The sequence below is a fragment of the Orycteropus afer genome, unplaced genomic scaffold, assembly GCF_000298275.1.
Source record: "Orycteropus afer afer isolate SDZICR_OR568_19922 unplaced genomic scaffold, OryAfe1.0 scaffold00292, whole genome shotgun sequence".
Classification (NCBI taxonomy): domain Eukaryota; kingdom Metazoa; phylum Chordata; class Mammalia; order Tubulidentata; family Orycteropodidae; genus Orycteropus; species Orycteropus afer.
The window spans coordinates 928,607-937,647 of NW_006921879.1; the positions used below are offsets into that span (position 1 = coordinate 928,607).

At 41.3% G+C, this 9,041-nt stretch overlaps 1 non-coding gene across 1 annotated transcript; it reads left to right on the forward strand.

The window, feature by feature from the left end:
• Nucleotides 1–7,640: 7,640 nt before the first annotated feature.
• Nucleotides 7,641–7,713, forward strand: TRNAT-UGU. The gene has a single exon. It is a non-coding gene; the product is annotated as a tRNA-Thr (tRNA).
• The last annotated feature ends 1,328 nt before the right edge of the window (nucleotides 7,714–9,041 follow it).

Sequence of the window (9,041 nt, forward strand, 5' to 3'; positions counted from 1 at the left end):
CATAGTTACCTCCTCCCAGTGTCCATCCCTTCATACTCTTCTGCACCCTGAGCTATCTCCCTGTGCATAAGCAGCCCTTCCTTCTCCCAGATAATCATTACTTTTGTCGACAAATTCCAAAGCCTCTGCTCATTCCCTCATGTTTTACTGCCTCTCTCACCCCATTCCCCAAATGCTCAGGATATTAAAGGCGTTTATGCTCAGAGCGTCCTCGGAAGGAAGGTTGGGCAATCCTACTTCCGTAGTGATACTGCCTCGGAAACCCAAGGAGGGGTCGCTATGAGTCGGGGCCGACACAACGGCAAATAACAACAACGTGATCACTCACCAGTCCTAACCAACCGGATGCTGTCATCTGGCTGTCACTCCTGGAACTGACATAAACTGTAAATCCACTTGCCTCTTCGCGGTGTTTCAGGGATAACTCACTTAAGCGTAGGAAAATCGGATAGAACAGAACGTGAGCAATCCAGATCAGCAAGAACAATGTTTTGAGAGTCAGGCTTATCTCTCTATATGTCCTGTCCAAGGACGGGTGCCCCTGAACTGTGAGATTGATGTTTATGGGCACAGCTGTCCTTAAGTGGCTGGTGGGTTTGCACTCCCTGCCTTCTCGTTAGCAGTCCATTGCGTTAGGCACTACGCTACCAGAGCTCCCAATTCGTTTTCATAAATACTGCTTTATGATGGTAGATAACACCGTGTGAGTAGATCAGGGCTTTGAACCAGGTCTTCCCAGTTCAGTCATAGCTGATGTAGCAAAACTGGAACAGATCTGAATTTGTAAAATGTGGGTGTACTGGAAAGATAACTGGAATGGGGAATATTATGGGTTGATACCCTGTTAGAGACTTAATCTCCCTCTTGGAAAACAACAGCAGCATGCACACGAAATCTCTTGACTGACAGAGTCTAAAACAATGGGGCCGGGCTCAAAGATACCAGCCGACAACACAGCCTTTGAATGTGTGTTTCTCTCCACACTTCTGACAATAATACAATCTCCTGCGTTAGGCTCACGAAGGGGCGCACTATGCCTCTTTTGAGTCTCCCATTTCAGAACTTTGACCCATGGTTTTACCCGTTCTGGTACATGCACACTTTACAAATTCAGGTCTGTTCTGAGTTCACTGTGTTAGCCATGACTGACTGAACTGTTTTGAAGCCCTGGAGTGGTTAGAACTAAAATGGCTGGTGAGGCACCCGCAATTCATTCCACCTAAAGCCTATCCTTCGATTAGTGATAATGACTACTATCAAACATAGTTAGCACTCTTATTTTAAGAATATAAAATGTATATAACAAAACTTTTGCCATTCCAACCATTTTCATGTGTACAACTCAGTGTCACTCATTATGTCACCATGTTGCACAACCATCATTACTATCTGTTTCCAATTTGTTCATCACCCTTAACGGAAACTCAGCATTCCTTAAGCAATATCTCCCCATTTTCCTCTCCCATCCACCCCCAGTAACCACAGATAAACTTTTGTCTCTACATATTTCCTATTTTAGATATTTCATGTACGTGGAATCATATAATATTTATCCTTTTATGACTAACTTATTTCATTCAGCATAATGTTTTCAAGGTTCACTGTAGCATGTATCAGAACTTCATTCCTTTTTATGGCAGAATAACATTCCTTTGGAAACAGATCACCAGACCTTACTTCTGAGGTGCTTTCTGGGTGGTTTGAACTGCCAACCTTTCATCTACTAGTCAAACTCTTAGCCATTTTCACCTCTCAGGTACTCACATTCACGGGTATAGAGGCTAGGATTTCAATATGTATTTAGGGGGACACACAATTCAATTAATAACAATGACACAGGGCAGATTTAATAACTAATTAAACACAGGATTGGGGAACAGGATAACAGGTCAGAGCATATGATCCAGAATACAAGGAGAGACAAAAGACAAAAAGTACAGAGGAGAGATTAAGAGAAATGGAAGACAGGGTGTAAATATCTAATATGTTTTTGGTTTGTTTTTATTATTACTTTTTTAAAATTGTGATTTGGCTGAAAGTTTACAGAGCAAATTCACTTTCCATACAGCAGTTCACACACACGTTGTCTCATGACATTGACTACAATTTACCCCAATGTCTAATACATGTTTAATTCTAGTTCCATAAAGAGGGAAAGCAAAATAAAGAGAAAGCAATATTTGAAAAGATAATGGGTAAGAATTTTCCAGAACTAAAGAAAGATAAGAAGAAGAAATGACAAGAAATAGGTGTAAACATCCATTAATAACCGAAAGTATGAAGTATGAATCCAGGAATATGAGAAGTCATTAAAATTGAAATACAATGCATAAAAATAGATATCCTAGGTGTTAATGAGCTGAAATAAACTGATACTGGCCATTTTGAATTGGACAAACATATGATCTACTATACTAGGAAAGACAAATTGAAGAGGAATGGTGCCATATGAATCATCAAAAAGAATATTTCAAGCCCTGGTGGTGCAGTGCCTAAGGCATTTGGCTGCTAACCAGAAGGCTGATGGTTCAAACCCACCAGCCACTCCGTGAAAGGAAGACTGGGCAATTTACTTTCATAAAGATTTACTGCCTTGGAAACCCAGTGGGGGTTGCTATGGGTTGGAATCAACTCGATAGCAGTGGGTTTTTGGTTATCTTGAAGTACAGCACTGTCAGTGACAGGATAATACCGATTTGCCTACAAGGAAGACCAGTTAATACAACTATTATTCAGTTTATGCACCAACCACTAAAGCCAAAAAAGAAGATTGTTGTTATGTGCCCCAACTCCTAGTGACCCCTCCTTGGGTTTCCAAGGCAGTTATCACTACGGAAGTAGGATTGCCCAACCTTCCTTCCAAGGAGTGGCTGGTGGCTTTGAACTGCCAGCCTCCTGGTTAGCAGTCAAGTGCCTTAGGCACTATGCTACCAGAGCTATTTACCAACTCTTGCAGTCTAAAATCAATGAAACACAAAATCAGGATGCATTGATAATTACTAGCAACTGTAAGACAAAAGTTGGAAATACAGAAGGATCAGAAGTTGATAAATATGGCCTTGGTGATAAAAATTATGCTGGAAATTGCATGATAGAACTTTGCAAGACCAACAACTTATTCATTGGAAATACCTTTTTTCATCAACATAAATGGGACGTGGACCTCACACAGTGGGAATACACAGGAATTAAATCAAATACATCTTTGGAAAGAGATAATGGAGAAGCTCAGTATTATCACTCAGAACAAGACCAGAAGCTGACTGGGGAACACCATCAATTGCTCTTATGCAAGTTCAAGTTAAACTGAAGAAAATTAAAACAAGTCCATGAGAGCCAAAGTACAACCTTGAGTATATCCTATCTGAATTTAGAGAGTATCTCAAGAATAGGTTTGATGTATTGAACACTAATGACCAGAGACCAGACAAGTTGTGGAATGACATTAAAGACAGCATATATGAAGAAAGCAAAAAGTCATTTCAAAGACAGGAAAGAAAGAAAAGACCAAAACAGATGTCAGAAAAGATTCTGAAACTTGCTCTTAAATATAGAGTAGCTAAAGAGAAAGGATGAAGTAAGAGAGATAAACAGATTTCAAAGGGCAGCTTCAGAGGACAAAGTAAAGTATTATAATGAAATGTGCAAAGACCTGGAATTAGAAAATCAAAAGGGAAGAATACACTCAACATTTCTTAAGCTAAGAGAATTGAAGAAAAAATTCAAGCCTTGAGTTGCAATATTGAAATATTCCATGGGCAAAATATTGAATGATGCAGGAAGCATCAAAAGAATCAATTGATATTCAACCATTTCAGGAAGTAGTACATGATTAAGAACTGAGGAAGAAGTCCAAGCTGCACTGAAGGCAAGGATGAAAAACAAGGCTCCAGAAATTGACAGAATACCAACTGAGATGTTTTAACAGATGCAATCCTCACTCATCTATGCCAAGAAATTTGGAAGACAGCTGCTGGCCAACAGACTGGAAGAGATCCATATTTATGCCCATTCCAAAGAAACGTGATCCAACAGAATGAAGAAATTATTGAACAATATCATTAATATTACACATAAATAAATTTTTGCTGAAGATAATTAAAAAACAGTTGCAGTAATACATCAGCAGGGAACTGCCAGAAACTCAAGCCAGATTCAGAAGAGGATGTGGAATGAAAGATATAATTGCTGATGTCAGATGGATCTTGGCTGAAATCAAAATACCAGAAAGATGTTTGCTTGTGTTTTATTGACTATGCAAAGGTATTTAACTTTTGTGGATCATAACGAATTATGGACAACAATGGCAAGAATGGGAATTCCAATGTGTTCATGCAGAACCAATATATAGACCAAGAGGGGATACTGCATGGTTTAAAATTAGAAAAGGTGTGCTTCAGGGTTGCATCCTTTCACCATACTTATTCAATCTGTATGCTGATCAAATAATCTGAGAAGCTAGACTGTATGAAATGCATCATCAGGATCAGAGGAAGACTCATTAATAACCTTCAATATGCAGATGATACAATCTTGCTTGCTGAAATTGAAGAGAACTCGAAGCGTTTACTGATGAAGATCAAAGACTACAGCCTTCAGTATGGATTACACCTCAACATAAAGAAAACAAAAATTCTCACAAGTGGACCAATAAGCAACATCATGATAAACGGAGAAAATATTGAAGTTGTCAAGGGATTTCATTTTACTTGGATCCATAATCAATGCTCATGGAAGCAGTGTCAAGAAATGACATATTGCACTGGGTAAATCTGCTGCAAGAGACCTCTTTAAAGTGGAAAAAAGCAAAGATGTCAATTTGAGTACTCTTACTCTTAGTACTAAAGTACTAAATACTAAGCCAAAGTATTTTCAATCACCTCACATTCATGCAAAAGCTGGACAATGAATAAAGAAGACTGCAGAAGAATTGATGCCTTTGAATTCTAAGAATCCTTCACGTTGGTATTGGTGAAGAATATTGAAATACACCATGAACTGTCAGAAGAATGAACAAATCTGTCTTGGAAGAACTACAGCCAGAATGCTCCCTAGAAGCAAGAATGGTGAGACTTTGTCTCATGTCCTTTGGCCATGTTATCAGGAGAGACCAGTCCCTGAAAAAGGACATCATGATGCTACATCAGTGAAATAAAAGAAGACTCACAATGAGATGGGATGACACAGTGGCTGCAACAATGGGCTCAAACAGTAACAATTGTGAGGATGGCGCAGGACAGGGCATTGTTTTCATTCTGTTGTAAGTATGATCGATGGGAGTTGGAACAAACTCTACGGCACCTAATAACAACAAAGACAAACAACAATGTACAGATTTAATAAGTCTCACACTCAAGAGCCTGACATCTAAATCTAACAAAGAACCCATTTCCGTCAGTCATAGCGACCCTATAGGATAGGGTAGAACTGCTCCACAGAGTTAGCAAGCCTGCAAGTCTTTACAGGGAAGCAGACTGCCACATCTTTCTCCAGCGGACCAACTCGGTTTGAACTGCCAACCTTTCAGTGAGCCAATGCGTGCCTAACTGCTACACCATCAGAACTCCCACCTGACAGCTGCACCATGATATTTTATGATATTTGGAAGAACTTGATTTTCCCTGTGGAATTATTTACTCTTAGTTTACACTTCTAAATTGAAATGTTCCCTGGATGTACATGATTAGTAGGACCTAGGTCTCATGGTTGCAGCTGGGGAAGCAAGCTTACCAGGACACTTACTTAAAATATGAAATTATAAATGTAAGAAGGCTGTTTAAAAAATATTGAGTAGTCACTAATATGATAAATATTTGCAACAGGGCTATTCCAAAAGCTCATGATCAGACTTCCACTGTTTTCTGTTTGTTCCTTCAAGAGCTCATAACTCTTGGAGGCTCTAATTCAATAGATGAGTGCCGTAATATGATCTCACCTTGATCTATCAATCCATGGAACTCTAGACACAAGAGTGGTTATTGTGCAGTTCCCAAGAACTGCTCCATCCTCACTTCAAATGTAGCCACACTTAGCACTTCTTCACCTCTCCACTCTGTCCAGGCGGGTTTTCTTTTTCTGCACGCTTCATTGTCCTTCATATCTGAGTTCAGAGGATTCTCCCTTCCCTGTTTTTCTCTCATTCATTTCCTCATCTGGTCCCATGACTGTTACCCTCCTGCAGTTTTGTGTTTGACCATCTGCGCCATGGCCAATCTCTGATGTTCTCCTGACTGGTTTTTCTTCCCTTGAATTCATTCTGCATAGCCATGCCTGCTGAGTTTTCCTAAAATCTTTACTCTTCTGCCACTTCTTACATAAATTTACAGTTTCTTCCTCTTTTCTGTTTTTAAAAGGATCTACCAAGGAAGACAGTCCTGGCAACCTACTTCCAAAAAATCAGTCAGTGAAAATCCCATGAGTCAACACACTCCAATTCCATTGTGCATGAGGTCGCCATGATTCCAGGGCCCAGTGTCCAATAGCTAATTTGTCTTCTCCTTTGCTCACTTCCACAATGGCTGGCCTCTGCCTCAGCCAGTGCATTGCTGTGGCCTCTTAAATGCCTCAGACTTTCTCCTGGACTTGTTGTTGTTGTTATGTGCCGTCGAGTCATACCAGACTCATAGCGACCCCTCCTTGGGTTTCCGAGGTAGTATCACTGTGGAAGTAGATTGCCCCATCTTCCTTCCGAGGAGTGGCTGGTGGGTTTGAACCGCCAGCCGTCTGGTTAGCAGGCAAGTGTCTTAGCCACTATGCTACCAGAGCTCCCAAAAAATATGGAACGCTTCACGAATTTGCGTGTGACTTAGCTCCTAAAATTTTTTTCTACCAGGGATCGGCCCTTTCCCAAACTTGTCTAAGTCTTAACCTCCCTTCAAAGGGCACCTGAAGTCCCTTCTCTTCCGGGAAACCTGTCTCTGCAAGGGATTGGTCACTCCTCTGTAAGTCTATGGACCTTGGCAATGTCCAGTACTATGACATCTGGCACGTTTCATTGTTCTCTCATGAAAACTAAAGTTCTTTTGTCCCACCAGATCGTGACAGAGACTTCAGAGTTATGATACTAGCTGGATCCCTAGTTCCTAGTGCAGAGCTTAGTACAGAACTAGAGTTCAGTAAGTTTTAGTTGAAGGAAGGAATGAATTAAATGAAATTAGAGAATGCTTATTCTGGCCCTGACTAGGAATTGTGAGAAAGGTCCCAGCCTCTAAGGAACTTGAATGAAGCAAGCAGTTGTAGGTTGGTGGGTGTTCTGAGTTAAGGAAAACGCAAGTGCAGGTGTTCCAGTTTCAGCTGAGAGATCTGTGGTAGGTTCCTCCTTTATGCTGGGTTTTTCTGCTTAATTTTCAGGATATGAAGGGGAAAGTCTTTTGCTGAGTTAGACTGTGTTGGGTTGGATAGATTTCTCCAACCACGTTTCCTGTTACTGAATCCCATGTTGCGCCATCCTCAGCAAGACCAAAATGAGCCTGCTTACTAAATTCCAATAGTTGAGGTATGGACTGAAGCGACATCCTAATGTTGTTCGCTTGGCCAACACCATAATTCAAAGGGATCAATTATTTGAATATACAGTAATAAGGCCCAGCAAGTACACGAACCGTCCTTTTCTGATAAAGAAGCAAGCCAGCTCTCCATCAGGCCCTATAGCTCAGGGGTTAGAGCACTGGTCTTGTAAACCAGGGGTCGCGAGTTCAAATCTCGCTGGGGCCTGCAAATCTTTGTACTTTAGTTTTTTTTTTTTTCCCTGGTTACCCTTCATCCCTGCGAAAATGCAACTAATTACGGCCTCTGGCAACAGCTAGACCTCCGGAATAAACCACCACTCCGGAATAAACCACCGCTGAGCAGTAGTATCGGCTTCCTCTTATGTTCCAGTATCTGTGCTCAAGTACTGCTTTTGGTGCCTGGAATGCGGCGGCAACCATTACAAGCTCCGGGAAACGCTACTAGCCTCCGCATACGTCCTGCCTGAGTGTGCCAGCGGCAAGAACCCTGCTGGCGGCCGAGCTAGTTCCTCAAACCAGGAGCTCCGGAGCAAAGAGGAGGACCACCGCGGAATACAGTAGGATTGAAACCACAGTACCCCTTTGGAGTGGATTCCGAGAAGAATGTAAAGTCCTGCTTCCAGAAGGAGGAGCCGGCGAAAGCCGTCAGAGTTAATGGTCCTGGAGGATATAGGCTGTTCCACAAGATTTGATTTTTGTCAGTTTCCTGACAATTCAATATCTCAGTGGGAAAATTAAGGGCCTACACTTTGAGTGCAGGACTTGGGTCACTAAATTTTGATACTGACTCAAAAATCGTGTTTTTAAAAAACAAAATATTTTCTCGGAAGTGAATTCACAGAAACATGTCTGCTTTTAGAATCCCACTACTGGTCTATCAATTTCTCCTACTCTATATTGGCTTTCGTGTTGCTGTGACGGTAGAAGCTATGCCACTGGTATTTCAAATACCAGCAGGGTCACACATGGTGGACAAGTTTCAGCAGAGCTTCCAGAACAAGACAGACTAGAAACGAGGTGGACGGGGCCATTTCTAAACAAAAACAAAAAACCTGGTTTTATGAATAGCAGTGAAATATTGTCTGATACAGTGTCTGATGAGCCTCTCAGGTTGGAAGACACTCAAAAGATGGCTGGGGAACAGCTACTTCTCCTCAAAGTAGAGTCCACCTTAATGAAGTGGACAGAGTGATGCTTTTGGGACCTTCATTAGCTGATATGACATGACTCCAAGTGAGAAGAAACAGCTGTCAATATCCATTAATAATAGGAATGTGGAATATACAGAGGATGAATGTAGGGAAATTGGAAGGTGTAAAAAATGAAATGGAAAACATACAGATCAATATCCTAGGCATTAGTGAGCTGAAATGGTGTGGTAGTTATGTTTGTGTGTCAACTTGGTTGGGCCGGGTTGAGTGGCTGGGCAGCTGTTGGTAGTTATTCCCCATGATGAGACTGGCAATCAACTCCATGGTGGGATCTACCACAAGCAGCTGAGTAGCTGCCTTTGGGATGTGGTCTGCTTCCTGT